The 16398-nt window shown below is 37.9% G+C and overlaps 1 long non-coding RNA gene across 1 annotated transcript in view; it reads right to left on the bottom strand.

The window, feature by feature from the left end:
• LOC124081582 (uncharacterized) overlaps positions 1-7191 on the bottom strand; it is a 28176-nt gene extending 20985 nt beyond the window's left edge. Inside the window, exon 1 of the long non-coding RNA XR_006848084.2 lies at positions 5415-7191. This is a non-coding gene — a long non-coding RNA (uncharacterized LOC124081582). The remainder of the gene's footprint in view (positions 1-5414) is intronic.
• Between the last annotated feature and the right edge of the window lie 9207 nt (positions 7192-16398).

Below are 16398 nucleotides of genomic sequence, written 5' to 3'. Positions count from 1 at the left end.
CTCAGCCTTCTCCGGGACACATCACATACCAACCAGAAATCCCTCCTCCAGAAATCCCTCCTCCTGCACTTCCCCAACCAATGGGAACCCTCTGGGAATCCCTGTGAAAATGCCAAAGTAGCATGAGAACTCCAAAGTACCAGGCAGAGGTGGACAGCAGGGGTCTAATATACAATTGAATACACAGCTTAACATAACCATTATCATCTCAATGGCTTGCTGACATCACCTCTCAACCACTCTGTTCTGGCAAAAATGCCATGCATCATTCCAACTCAGCTATGGCTCTCAGCATCTCACCCCTTCTGTTTAATTAAACACCAAGCATGTGGCTTAGGGACTTGTCTGTTAGGCTGTCCAGTACTACATATGGTCCTTACCCATCATCAGATGAGCTGACCTCAAGGCATCAGCCTTCTGTCTTAGGTTGGTACCACTGCAATTGGATCTTACCCATGACTGACTACCAGTCCAGCATACAGCCATACTTGTGGATAGGCCTATGCACCAGTGGGGTGTGAGGTTCTTTGCCTCACCTCTGTTGGCCCCCAAATTTTAGACCATCACTAGCAGAAGGGAGGATACAGAAATGCCATGAAACTAAATCAATTGGCGGCTCTTTTTGGAAAAATTGTACCACCGGTGACACCATCAGCAAAGATACTCAGGCACTACCACAATTCACTGTATCAACAGATAGTTCACAATGTATACAAGTGATACACAGTCCAGGCAAGTTCTGCAAGCAGTTCAAAGCAGAGGAATCTACCAATATTTCCATTTCCTCCCAAAGTAAATTGACTCCTTGATTGAGCATTACATGTTGAGTTATTATTCATTGATGCATCAGTTTATACAGTTTACTGTGATAGCTATTGAAGAAGCTGTAGTTTGGTTTTATCTTTGTCTTCACCTTGTCTTCACCGGAACTGGGATGAACATAAAAATTCTGGTAATGATGGGTAAAAAAGAAAATTATGTACCATTCCTACAGGTATTAAGAAAATACTTTTCTGAACAATTTACATTATCATGAACAGAATTATTAAATATAATGTAAAGGAAAGGTGAAAGTAAACAAACAGGTCTGTTGACCTCCTTATTTGTTCACATATTAAAACAATCCTCAACAGCTGTTTACCCAATTTAAATTAAACCATTTAAATCACGTGAATAATAAAAATATTTGGATCCATTATTTTATGAGTGTTCCTCATATATGATATATGGACATATGCACATGCAGACATACAACACAAAACACAAGTGTGCACACATAACATAGAACACATAATAGTAAAGGCCTCGTAGCTTTACACTGGTGAAATCTCCATTGCAATGTTTAAAAACACCACAGTATAAAAATAAAACTGATCAGAAAAACATTAACCTAGGTATGTATGAGCTCAAAAAATAAAATAGAACTTCATGATGTAGGAAAGGGCAATAATAAAATAGATATTGAAAAAAGACATCCTAGTTACCACCTGGTTTGACTCTTTTGTGGATATCCCATCCTTTTTCCTGTAACTTGCATAATGGGTCTGAAGGTATTTCCACAAGCAAGTCCCAAGGATTTTTACATTTGAAATAGGCTTTAATGTTGTTCATTATTCATTAGCATCTAGGTGTGGGAGAACAACTGTTGCAGATGTAAAAATAGCCAAGCTTGAGCACTGGATATCAGCTATTATGGATTTGAGTCAAATTGTCTTCTTTTTGGTCTGTGGAAATCGCTTTGGTTAGTCTCTCTTTAATCCAAATTGGCTGCTGTTCTGCCTGTGGAAACACACAAACAGAACCCCAACTCCAGACAATCACTGGGTCAGGACCTTTCCATTGACCTGTTAAAATATCCTTCCAAAGTACCTTAGGCTTATGTATATTTTTTTGGATACATATGTCTTTCTGCAGCACTAAGCCCTGATAAATCCAAATTTAAAAAGTTTAGAGTAAAAAGGGTTATTTTTAGTTTATCTTTGGGGGATATATATCCCTGTCCAATTCCCTCTTTTTGCTTTAATAGGTACATTTTAATAGTTTTGAGCTCTTTCAAGTCCACATGGGTGCTGGACATTTGGAGGTTAAGGAAACAGGAGAAAAGTAAATAAAGTGCCACGGAAGACAAATGAGATCCACTTAGAGAAAGTGTCCAAGCCTTGCCTGGCACGGTGATGGGTACAGAAAAGACTTCTAATGAAGCATGCAGTTAAATTTCCTGCTCAGAAGAAAGATTCAGGAACAATGTAAGACTGTCCAGTGAAGAGTGAGCCAAGCAGGATCTGCTCTGGTTATACCACCTGAGCACCAGCAAAGGTAGTTTTATAGGCAGAAAACACTTAGGCACACTCTAGAGGAAGAAGCTACTCGGGATCCGGAACCACTCAAGCAGAAGTGTAAAGGTACAGAGTGCAGATCATCCTGGTGCTAGGCTGAGGAAAGGACTGTGACTGGTAAGTGGGAGGGTAAGTTGTGAACTGCATCACAGTGATTGTTTCTTTCTGACTGGCTGAGAAAATGAGAGCATGTGATGTGCATGGTGAAGGACAGACCTGGTGTGTGCATTAAACAGGCAGAAGCTCTGTATGATCTCTGCAAGTCCCGGGGGGCGGGAGGCTACAACATAAAGGACAAGACAACTTCTAAGCCTCTCTTTCTCACCTGAGAACCTGGAACTTGAGGTGCTGTCTCCTGAGTGTTTAGTTAACGGCTAGCCCCTGTCCCACCCCTGCCATGGCACTACCCCAATTCTACTAGCTCCATATATTCTTTGCAAGAAGCAGGTAGAGCAGTCTGCCTGCTGCAGGCCACAAGCAGGACTGTGCTGTGCCACAAGAAAACTCCCCATGTCTCCTACCCTGGAATGTCTCCTGTGGAATGTTGAGGCACAGGGAGCCCCAGAGCCTCTGCTGTTCTTGCATACCCCTGCAGCACAGTCTTGGTTTTGCAAGTGTGGACTGCCAGGTGATTGCCACCAGCAGTGTAGCACGATGACACCCGCAGCTCAGAGCAGCAGCAAGTGTAGGAGCAGGAGCATGCAGCAGAAGGGGCCATCATTACCTAATTGCTCAGGGCTCAGGAGCCTACTCCTACGATGATCGCAGCGCCATGGTTGCAAAGGCGAGAATGAGATACAGTTTCTGTAATTTGTAAGCACCATCTCATGTGTCCTCCCAGGGGAAGAAGTGCCAGGACATTCACTGGGGGGGTTCCTGTAGAGTGACAGTGGGCAGCAAGGCTGGTGGGCCACTTTGCCCCCTGAAACTTAGGAGGCTGGTGTATGTATAGGGCTCACATCTGTGCACTTGTAAAAAGCCAGGGAACCAAGCACTGCGAGAGGATGTTGAGAAGCTTGGGAGGTGCCTGCTCACAGTCTTAAGGCATTGGAAAACCGAGCCTAAGCTGCTTGGACCTCCAGGGTTGCAGGAAAATTGTTGCAGATCAGGGTGGCCTGTGGGTGCTTGGGCTGTCCCCTGGGAGTGCCACTGCCACATGGTCACTTAGGGTTTGGTGCTAAACTCGCTTGCTTTCAGGGATCAATCAAGACTTTGGTCTCTCCATTATTAGCTTGTCTTTTGGAGTGGCAGGCCTGGCGCAGGTATGCTGTATACTGTTGGAAGGTTTCCCCAAAGTCAGGGTCCCCCAAAGCGGGTAGGGGGTTGTTGCTATGGTCCCTGTGATTCTAAGGGCTCGTGTCATGTGGTGCTGTGACCACTTACAGAGCATGGAGATATGGGAAGTTTGTGTGTGTGTGTGTGTGTGTGTGTGTGTATTTATACCTATTTATGTTTGAGCATGGGGGTGGAAATCATGAAGGTGTAATTCTTGAACTACTGGCTCATTAAATGTAGAGACCAGTGAAGCACGTGTCAGCATGCATGCGTGTGTGTGTGCAAGAACAGGGAGGCTGCTTGGAATTATCCCATTTGGTGGCATGCAGGAAGAGGTAAGCACCACACTAACACAATTCTTTCTCCCTTTTTGGATTTCTCCTTCCTCCCTCTGGTTTGTTGGAACACTGTGGATAGATATGTCCTTGCCTGAGGCATTGCTCAGCTCCAAGCTGGAGTTGACAGCCTCAGGACCAAAGAAGAGCTACAGCTTCTTGCTGGGAATAACCTAGTTAGCCTATGCAGGATTCTTCCTTCTCTATTCCAGACCCCTCCTGGAAGGATATCTCTTGCAGGATTTCTAGTACCTGGATCTCTGCTGGCACTTCTTCCCAGCAGTGGAAAAGATCCCATTCTCCCATTGCTGTTCCTTTGACAATCACAGAAGTTCCTAGAGATGGGTGGATCTTGAAATACTAACCAGTTGCTAACTTTTAGGTGTGACAGCCTTGATAATGTATTTGGATAATTTGTATGATAATATTGTAAAGGACAACTTTTTTGGGCTCTGCCTCATATTTTGTTGGGGAATGGACAGACTACCTTGTGCATTAAATTGGGTGGGTGAAAGCTTTGGAAAGGGTGAAACCCAGAACAAACATCAACCTGGGTATGGTCTAACTTGAGCTGCATGCTGACTCATCACTGCTCTGTTTTTTGAGGTACCATTTGCCCAGGACCTAGCTCTAAGTTTCACTGGTACCTTGCTCACAGGGAGTGTTTAAAGATGTCTTACTAATAGCAATACAGTTTATTATTTTTCTTAGTGGAAAATTATTTACAAACTTTTTAAAAATAATTAAAGTCAAATTAGATGTTTCTTAAAACTAAGAAATCTTTTCTTCAAACTAAATAACAAATATTTAGTTGTTGGATTATTTCTACATTCAAATATTTAACCAAACTTGATAGAGTTAAATTAGCTAGGGAAATTTGGATGGCTTTTTGCACTTTGTGTAGGTGTTTGTGCAGATCTTGAAGGAGGTAGCAGTGTGTAGCAGGGATATTTTTTGGTGGGGGTTTAGTATTAATATCTCAAAGGAAAATATACCTTTTTATTAATATTTTGTAATTTTGCTGTGGAAATTCTCAAATGTTTTACGAGCTACCTTGCCTACTGCCCTCATTCCTTTCTGGTTTATTCCTTTAACCTGAGAATGTTGATGGTTCAGAAATGATAATGGGGTTAGTAATGGAGAGCTTATCATTCCACATTAAATTAATCTGTGTTATTCCCTAGGTTTTTATTTATTTGTATGTGTAACCTCATCAATATGATTTCTTTCATCTGTTTTTAAAAAGCAGATATCCCAAGGGGTATTAAACCTTGATAAAATAGTTGTAAAATCGTTGATATACTGGATAAAATAGTTGTAAGCTTAAGATTTCCCAGTAGTAATAGGTGAAGTGCCATGTGTAGAATAAGAAAATGGAGTGATCATTAGGACACGTGTTGTGAAGTTGGCCAGACATCTCACATGTCTGGTTGGAGTATCCTGATAATTATCTCCAGTGGGGCTCTACCTGAAAACTGTGTCTAGCACTTCCGCACATGGAGCTGCATTGCTGTCCACTGTCCACAGCTTTGTTTTTTCTGCAAGAGGGCTGAGAGCACTGTTGAGGGAAATAGAAGTGAAATTGTTAATAGGCTGATTCCAGTAGTTCTGTCTGCTCCTGTAGAATAAGCCTTCATGTATGAGGGTTTTTGTCATTGTTTGGTGCTCTGTCCCATCACCTTGCCATCATGCTGTGGCTTGTGATCCTGTCAGCATTTCTCCAAATGGTGGCCATCAACTTGGCTTTGGCATCTTCCCACCAGCTGGAGACAAGATTCCTCTGGTCTACTTATCCTTAGCGATCCCAAGAGTATGTTGTGTAAACTCTGCATGGCTGGGATACTTATCTTAGATGAATCATGTAGTGAAATAAACCTTAAGCTCAAAAAGGATTTGTTCACTGTCATGTCTAAGTACATCTATCATTTGAAATTTATTGCTTTGTTGTATTTTTAAAATATTAACAACTTTCCAACATAGTAAGAAACGGTAATTTGGTATTTAACAAATGTGGAACATTTTAGTTATGCTTCTCTTTCCCAAGAAGTTTATAAAATTTCATACAAGGAATTGCTCTGACTTTTATAAAAGTCATAATATAAAATGACGTTAGTCAAGGTGGATTTTTTTTAATCACTTGCCTTTCATTTGCTTTGTGCAAGCACAGGTAGTTACATTCCTTTTGGGATGTACTGTTATGTAGTTTTACATTCATGCAAAGATGGGAGTTAAAACTTAGTCCCAGCTGCAGGAGGCATCCTGCTGGAAATGCCCACAACCCTCCTTTGCCCTTTGTTTGCTGAAGGAACCTATTCACTGTAGGTTTCTTCTTAGTGCTTATATATCTTGCTCTATGGTATCCAGAAGCATCATAGAAAGTATTTATCAATTCCTAGCAACAGTCATGCAGTGTCAATGCTAATGCCCGACTCAGTGTAGGCTTGGTGGGATGCATTTTCCCTGTTTGCAGAGGTCTAAATGATTTAGGGGCTGGAAGCTATGTTGCAGCTTGCAGAACCCAGACTAAAACTCAGACACATAGCTAAGAATATCTTCTTAAAGTAAGGAAAGAAAGGCTGTTTGAGAATGTTTTAAGTTTACAGTAGCTTTCTTAACTGTAGGAATGTCACTGGAGACACAGCAGTGTAAATTAGCACCTCTTGCTCTCTTGATAAGGAAATCATGGGGCAGCTTTAGATAAACAGGCACTGAGGTATTTTCTCCAGGAACTGATTGAGAGCACCCCCAGGCTTATTACATTATCAGACTTTTCATTTAGAAATTAGTTTGTACACACTGCCAAGAGGAGCAAGATCTAAAACATTTAGAGACTAATTTATTTAATGTTCATTTTTATTTGTACTTTGGCTTTAGATAAGTGTTCTTTATCAAGGCTGATTTTCCCAAAGATGGATTCCAAACAAAGCTGGGCTGCTCTGCTGCTGTCGAGAGCAATTTTGGACAGGGAAAAAGGAGGAGGCATGAGTTTGTTTCCTACAACTCTGACACTGTGGAAGTATTTTAACTCAGAAATATTTTTTGAGCACCTTTTATATGTGTAGTGTGAAATAAGGTTCTGAGAAAGCATTCAATATAAATAGAGAAGTTATTTGTAAGTATAAATGCAAAGGAAAGGCTTGAATGCTGATTGGAAGAAAAATATGCATATCTGATCTCTAGGCTTAGTGTAGGAAGAGGCCATTGGAAATCATTCCCCAGGCTGCTCCAGCTCATGAACTTTTCAGATAAGAAAACTAAAGCTGAGAGAGCCAAAATGACTTGGCCCAGTGACACCCTGTGGTTGATGGTGGGAGTAATGCACAGTGTATAAAATGTCTGGGGCAGTGCCAGAGATGTGGTGTCTGAGCACAGTTCACTTGTAGATTAGGCCCCCATCCAGATATTCTGTTCCACCCTCAGTGCCCCCTTTCTAGAGTTCCCCATCTTTATATGCCCTCTTGTCTTTCAGCCACTGAAAAGGAAGCTTTCCCTTCTTTCCTAAGAGTACAAACCCTGAAGCACTCTGAATCCTGGGTAACCATGGGGAGTCCATCCTTTTCTTTGCCTCCCTATTTGTTCCTTCTGGTTGACCTTGATGCATGTGAATTCCTGCTGTCTTAAACTTTCTTTGTTTTGCTTCATATAGCTGCTCATCTCCTCTAAATTGGTCTCCAGGTTCTGTTTGTCTCCCTACATAATTACCTAGAATCCATTCTGTGTCAAAATCCACTTTGAAACCTGCGTGTTGCCAGCTGCCTCTGCCTTGACAAATCTAAAGTTTCTCTTCCATCCCTCACCCCTGCCCAAAGTCAGCCAGCCTTGTCTTCCTTTCTGAAGCTACTCTATCTGGCCATACAAACTTGGTACATTCTGAGATTTGGTTATAAATCTCTGAGCATGATTTTGGGGGATTCATTTTCCTCTTCCTTCTACATCTCTGTGGTTCTCTAAAAATATTTTATTGTTTCCTCTTTTCTCTCATCTGCCTTCATGAAATCATTTTTGTCATATAATCTGGGATTTTTTGAAACATGGAAATGAAAAGTTTAATAATTTCATCAGGCTCTGAGAGCTAGAGATAGAAGGGACATCTGGGGTCTCTTTTATGGGAGGTAATCCAATTTATAATGTCTCCACCTGAACCTTCACAGAGAACCCACTGTGTGGACTCTCTCTGATCCAGTGAGGAGGCCCATGGAACAGAGTAGAGGAGAGTGTGGCTGCAGAGATATTGATCAAGATCTCTGGAGACAAATCAGGAAGCAGGTTTCATTTTATTGCACAGTTAAGATTATATATATATATATATATATATATATATATATATATATTTTTTTTTTTTTTTTTCAGGTAGTAGCTAAGCAGATTACATGCAGCACCAATGCAATTTCTGCTAACCATTCTTGCAGTGACCAATACAAGAACAGGCCATGAAGAGAGTGCAGGGATTGCAATATAGATATCAAGGAGGAAATTTTAAAAATTCTTAGATGTAAATGAGAACACAGACACAACAAATTGAAATTTCTGGGACAATATGAAAACAATATGAAGTGGAAAATTCCTTTCACAGATTTCATTCCTTAAAAGAATAAAAAGCCAACAAAAGAAATGACATCACACTGTATCTCAATGCCTTAAAAATAGAAGAAGAAATCAGCAGAAAATGCAGTAGAAGGCAAGCCATAATTAAAATAAGAGTTAAAATAAAGGAAATCAAAAAAAGATACATTTGGAAAAATTGACAAAACTCAGAAAAAATACATAACATTTGATAGACCCTTAGCCATACTAATGAAGAGAAGAAGAGAGAGAACACAAATTGCTAGCATACATGATGAAGAAGGCAATATCAAAACAGACACTACAGAAAAACAGAAGATAATTAGAAATTACTTTGAAACCATAAATCTAATAAAATAGAAGATAGTAAAGGCATAGGTAAATTCCTAAAGTCATATGACCTGCCCAGATTAAGCCAGAAAGATATAAATGACTTAAAGAGACCAACATCAAGTGAGGACATAGAAGAAGCTATCAAAAGTTTATCAAACAAGAAAAGGCTGGGACAGGATGAATATATAGCCAAGTTCACAAGACCTCTAATGAAGAACTAATACTTCAATCTATTTCAGCAAATAGAAAAAAAGGAGTACTTCCAACTTCATTCTATGCAGCCAATATCACCCTGATTTCAAAACCAGAAAAAGACAACTCAAAGAAAAAAAAAATCAGACCAATGTATCTAATGAATATAGATGCAAAAATCCTCAATTAAATTCTGGAAAATAGAATACAAAAACAAATCAAAAAGAACATGCACCATGATCAAGTGAGATTCATCTCAAATATGCAAGGTTGTTTCAACATACCGAAATCAATCCATGTGATTAACCACATCAATAGAATTAAAGATAAGAACCATAAGACCATCTCAAAAGTGGAACAAAAATAATTTGACAAAATATTAGTTCCTGTTATCCTGAGTTTTTCCAGTTTTTCCATAGAGGTGTTCAAAACACTGGAAAAACTCGGGATAACAGGAACTAATCTCAACATCATAAAGGCAATCTATGCTAAGACTCAGGCCAACATCATGCCAAAACAGAGAAATGGAAGGCATTCCCTCTAAAAACTGGAACAACATGAGAATGCTCTGTTTCACCAATTCTATTCAACATAGATCTTGAAACACTGGCCAGAGCAATTACAGAGACAAAGGAAATCAAAGGGATATGTATAGGAAAAGAAAAAACTTATATAAACACTATTTGCTGATGATATTATTCTATACCTAGATGACCCAAAAAGCTCTAACAGAAAACATCTAAAACTAGTAAATCAATTCAGCAAAATAGCAGGATATAAAATCAACACCAATAAATCAAAGGAATTTCTGTATATAAGCCTCTGAGGAGGAAATAATGAATGAAATTAAAAGCTCCATGAGAGTGTAACCAGCAGATTAAACAACTTAGAAGATAGGACATCAGACAACAAAAACATAGTATAACATATCAAAAATAATATAGACAGCACGAAGAGACAGAGCAGAAGCCAGGAACAGAACTTCCAAGAAAAATGAGATTCCATAAAGAGACCAAATTTAAGAGTTATTGTGATGGAGGAAGGTATTGTGGTCCAAACCAAAGAAATGAGAAATATGTTCAATGCAACAATATTGGAAATCTTTTGAGAAATGAAGATTGAAACAGGTATTCAAATCCTAGAATCCTACAGGATGCCGAATGTGAAAAAGAACCAAACCGAGACACATTATAATGAAAATGCCCAACATACAGAACAAGAACAAAAATTTAAAAGCCATAACGGAAAGGATGCAGATTACATATAGGGTACACCAATTAGGATAACGGCTGATCTTTCAACACAGACCCTGAGAGCTAGAAGATCCTGAGACAGTATATTTCTAACTCTGAAAGATAGTGGGTTCCAACCGAGACTCTTGTATGCATCAAGACTAATCTACACATTTGATGATGAAATAAAAACCTTCCATGATAAGCATAAGTTAAGAGAATTTGCAGGTTGATAAGCAGCTAAACACATACTTGGAAAATTTTTTCATGGAAAGGAAATGAAAAATAACAATGAACACCAAGAGTGGGAGGGAGGACACTAAAGGAAAAACTAAGCAAAGAGGAAAATCAAGTCAAGTTAAATAAAAAAAAAGTGAACAAATATGGGTGGAAATACAAACCATATCTCAATAATAACCCTAAATGTTAATGGCTTAAACTCACCATGGAAAAGACATAGACTAGTAGACTGGATTTAAAAAAAAAAAAAAGATCCTACAATATGCTGCCCAGAGGAGACTCATTTGATAGGAAAAAAAAAAAATACACAGATTAAAGGTGAAAGGTTGAAAAAAACCATACCACTCACATGGACTTCAGAAGCAAGCAGATGTGTCCAAACTCATGTCAAATAAAGGAGACTTCTAGCCAAAGTTTATCAAAAGGGATAAAGAAGGACCTCACATACTGCTAAAGGGAACCATACACCAACAAGACATACTAATCATCATGGTGCAGCTATGTTCATCTAAAAAATCTTCTAAAGTTCAAGAGTTAAATAGACCACAGCACAATAATCATGGGTGATTTTAACACACCTCTCTCAGCACTGGAGAGGTCGACCAAAAAATTTGAAAAAAAAAAAAAAAGAAACTATAGAACTCAATAACACAATTAATAACAGATTTAATTGACATATAAAAATATCAAACAACATCTAGAGGATGCCCTGTCTTCTCAGCAGCACATGGATCCTTCTCAATAATAGACCCTATATTATGCCAAAGCTCAACTCTTATCAAATAAAAAGGAGTAGAGTTACTACCATGCAACTTACCTTTTTGTAATGGAATGGAATTGGAAATCAATGATAAAATAAGGAAGAAAAATTTCTTTATCACAGGGATAATGAAAAATATGCTACTGAATGAACAATAGTTTAAAAAAGACATCAAGGAGGAAACAAAAAATTTCTTAGAGGTAAATGAGAACACAGACACAACATATCAAAATCCTTGGGACACTATGAACGCAGTACTAAGAGAAAAATTCATTGCATGCAGTGTATTCCTTAAAAGAAGAAAGTGTCAACAAGTAAATGAGCAGACACTACACTTAATACCCCTAGAAAAAGAAGAACAAACCAGCATCAAAAGTAGTAGAAGGAAAGCAATAATTAAATTCAGAGCTGAAGTCAATAAAATTGAAACAGAAGAAATATTTGGAAAAATTTTCAAAACTCAGAGTTTGTTCTTTGAAAAAATACATGCGATTGACAGACCCTAAGCCATGCTAGTGAAGACAAGAAGAGAAAGCAACCAAATTATTAGCATAAGTGATGAAAAAGGCAATATCAAAACAGACACTACAGAAATACAGAAGATAATTAGAAAGTATTTTGAAACCACAATTCTAATAATAAAGAAGTTAGTGAAGGAATCAATAAATTCCTAAAGTCATATGACATGCCCTGAGAAAGCCAGAAAGATATATACGAATTAAAGAGAACAATAGCAAGTATGGAAATAGAAGAATACATCAAAAGATTACCAACAAAGGAAAGCCCAGGACCAGATGGATATATAGCCAAGTTTTACAAGACCACTCAAGAAGAATTAATACTAATACTCTTCAATCTCTTTCAGGAAGTAGAAAAAGAGGGAGTACTTCCAACTTCATTCAATGAAGCCAATATAAACATGATTCCAAAACCAGACAAAGACACCTCAAAGAAAGAAAACATCAGACCAATCTCTCTGATGAATATAGATTCAAAAATCCTCAATTACATTCTGGCATGTTGAATACAAAATCATATCAAAAAGATCATGGACCATGATCAGATGGGTGTCATCCCAGATAGGCAAGGTTGGTTCAACAAATGAATGAAACGGAAATCCAAATCCTAGAGTTCTACAAAACACAGAATGTGAAAAATATCCACAAAAGACACATTATAATGAAAATGCCCAACATTCAAAACAAGAAGAAAAATTTAAAAGCCACAAAGAAAGGAAGCAGATCACATATAAGGGTATACCAATTAGGTTAAAGGCTGATCATTCAACACATACTCTGAAAGCTAGAAGATCCTGGATCAATATATTTCCAACACTAATAGATATTCCATTCTAAACGAGATTTTTGTATGCAGCAAGACTAAGCCTCAGGTTTGAAGATGAAATAAAAAACTTCCATGATAAACAAAAGTTAAGAGAATTTGAAGGTAGAAAAACAGAGGGGCAATACATCCTGGGCAAAAGTTTTCATGAAGAGGAAATGAAAAATAACAATGAAAACCAACAGTGGGAGGGAGTACACTAAAGGAAAAACTAATCAAAGAGGTAAATCAAGTCTAGTTAGATAATAAAAATAAACAAATATTGCTAGAAATACAAATCATATCTCAATAGTAACCCTGAATAATAATAGCTTAAACTCACCCTTTAAAAGACATACGCTAGTAGACATGATTTAAAAAAAAAAAAGAAAGATCCTACAATTTGCTGCCTACAGGAGAAACATTAGATAGGAAAAGACATACACAGACTGAAGGCAAAAGGTTGGGAAAAATCATGCCACTCACATTGACCTTGGAAGCAAGCAGGTGTGTCCAAACTCATATCCATTAATAAAGACTTCTAGCCAAAGTTTATCAAAGGAAATAAAGAAGGATACTACATACTGCTCAAGGGAAACATACACCAACAACACATAACAATCATTAATATATATGCCCCCAAGCCATGGTGCAGATATGTTAATCTAAAAAAGTCTTCTCAGTTTCAAGAGTCTAATAGACCACTGCACAATAATCATGGGTGATTTTAAACTCTATCACCACTGGGGAGATTGTCCAAAAAAATTTGAACAAATAAACTATAGAACTCAATAGCACAATTAATAACATAGACTTAATTGACATATATAAAACATCAACCAGCATCAAGTGGATACCCTGATTTCTCAAAGCACATGAATCCTTCTCAAAAATAGACCCTATATTATGCCACAGGGCAACTCGTTGTAAAGACAAAGGAGTAGAGATTCTACCATGATTTATCCCATTGTAATGGAATGAAATAGGAAATCAATAATAAAATGAGGAAGAAAAATTCCTTCATCACATGGAGAATGAACAATATGCTACTGAACGAACCACATCAATATCTTTGGTACACTATGAAAGCAGTACTAAGAGGAAAATTAATTGCACGAATTTTATTCCTTAAAAGAAGAAACAGCCAACAAGTAAATGTCCACACACTACATCACAAAGCCCTAGAAAAGAAGAAAAAAAACAGCAACAAAATCAGTAGAAAGTAAGCAATAATTAAAATCAGAGCTGTATTCAATGAAATTGAAACCAAAGAAACATTTGGAAAAAATTGACAAAATTCAGACTTTGTTCTATGAAAAAATACATAAAATTGACAGACCATTAAGTGTGCTAATGAAGAGAAGAAAAGCGAGAACCCAAATTACTAGCGGCAATATCAAAACACACTACAGAAATGCAGAAGATAATTAAAAATTATTTTGAAACCGTATTCCTAATAAAAAGAAGATAGTGAATGCATCGGTAAATTCCTAAAGACATATGACCTTTTCTGTTGAGCCAGGAATATATACACTACTTAAAGAGACCAATAGCAAGTGAGGAAATAGAAGAAGCCATCAAAAGATTACCAACCAAGAAAAGCCCAGGACCAGCCACGATTTACAAGACCTCTCAAGAAGAACTAATACCAATACTCTTCAATCTCTTTCAGGAATCAGTGAAAAGGGAGTACTTTCAACTTCATTCTATAAAGCCAATATCACCATGAATACAAAACCAGTCAAAGACACCTCAAAGAAAGAAAACTTCTATTTTCTATATTTCTAATGAATATAAAAGCAAAAATCCTCAATTAAATTTTCGAATGACGAATACAAAATCAAAAAGATCGTGGACCATACTCAGGTGGGAGTCATCCCAGGTATGCAAGGTTGCTTCAACATGTGGAAATCAAACAATGTAATTCACCACAGCAATAGACTTCAAGATAAGAACCATATGACCATCTTAATAGGTGCAGAAAAGGCATTTGACAAAATACAGCACCCCTTTATATTCAAACCCCTGGAAAACTAGGGATAACAGGAACTCATCTCAACATCATAAAGGTTATAAACGCTAAGCCTCAGGCCAACATCATTCTAAATACAGAAAAATGGAACACATTCCCTCAAAAACCTGCAACAATACAGGAATGCTCTTTTTATCACTTCTATTCAACATAGATCTTGAAACACTGGCCAGAGAAATTAGCGAGACAAATGAAATCAAAATGATATGTATAGGAAAAGAAGAACATATATTAGCACTATTTGCTGATCATATAATTCTATACCTAGAAGACCCAAAAATCTCCACAAGAAAACTTCTAGAACAAGTAAATGAATTCAGCAAAGTAGCAGGATATAAAATCAACACCAATAAATTAAAGGAATTTCTGTATATAAGCTTCTGAGACGGAAATGTTGAAAACTGCCCCATTCACAATAACTTAAAAAATAAGACACTTGGAAATGAATTTTAAAAAAGAGGTGAAAGATCTGTACAATGAAAACTACAAAACCCTATTGAGAGTAATGAACAAAACCTTAAAAGGTAGAAAGATCTCCCTTCTCTTGGCTAGGCAGAATTAATTTTATCAAATTGGCCATACTACCAAAAGCACTAAACAGATTTAATGCAGTTATGATCAAAATCCCTATGGCATTAACTTCTTACCTATAGAAAACCAGATGAGATTTTTAGGGAAAGAACCAAGTTGGCAGAGTAGAGGAGATACCACATCTGGGGATCTGTGCACAAATGTGAGAAAACAGTCAAAATGCCTCTCCACCAGGTCCTGCCATGATGGAAAAACTACATCTCAGAGCATGTGACAGGATACCATACAGTGAAACTTTCATAGATTCCACCAGAGTGGTGAGCACGACACAGAACACAGAGGCTTTGCTTGCCGATCTCCAGACATCAGCCCCAAAGCCCGCAATCTGAAAAGGCACACAGACCACAAATGGCAGATCAGAAGTATAAAATCAACAATGCTACACAACTCTAGATTGCCAGATTATGCTCCACTCCTAAGCAGGTCACCAGACTGAGTTCTTTCCATAGCACAAGGTCATACCAGCATCCCCAATTCACCAAACTCCCCATGCCAGAAACAGACAGAATCCACCTTGGAAAACCATCCTCGCCATCTCTTGGTGTGCATGGTTACCAGTGCAGTTCTGCTGCTGACCAGGTACCTGATTCCCAACTCCCCACCCACAGATGTGATAACTCAAAACCTTTCTCACAATCTTTGGGGGTCATGGCTATCAAGGCAGAACTGCAACTGTACAGTCACCTGGTTTCCAACTCACAGAGACTAAGAGCAAGGAGGTTCCAGACAGACGCTAAAGCCCTCTCACACTCCTTACTACCACTACCCCAAGGGCAGAGACTCAAACTTGGAATAGACAACAGCACCTACTAGAAGAAAAGAAAACAGAATTTTAGGAGATATTGTTTTCTCTTATCATCCATTTTCCTCTACCCTTTCCACTCTGGTCCTCATAACCCAAACATACGTGAAACCAAAAACTTTGCATGAGATAGGACTTTAAGAACTTAATCACCATTATAATATGATATAGAGGAATTTCATAATCCCCTCTTTTTTCTTATTTTCTCTATCTTTTTTTCTTTTCTTTTAATTTTTCTTCCTCCCTCTCACTTTCAACCTCCTTTTACTATTTTTACTCTTGTTAATTTACTAAATACATACAGGTGTATGTATGTATTTCGTCCCTAAACTACCTCCTGTCTATTAAAACATACCTCTACATAGAACAAATGTGTGCATATAATTT

This window comes from Marmota monax, unplaced genomic scaffold, assembly GCF_021218885.2.
Source record: "Marmota monax isolate L192 unplaced genomic scaffold, Marmota_monax_Labrador192_F-V1.1 WCK01_AAM20220418_F8-fsc00721, whole genome shotgun sequence".
NCBI lineage: Eukaryota > Metazoa > Chordata > Mammalia > Rodentia > Sciuridae > Marmota > Marmota monax.
This window is presented reverse-complemented; position numbering and strand designations above follow the sequence as displayed.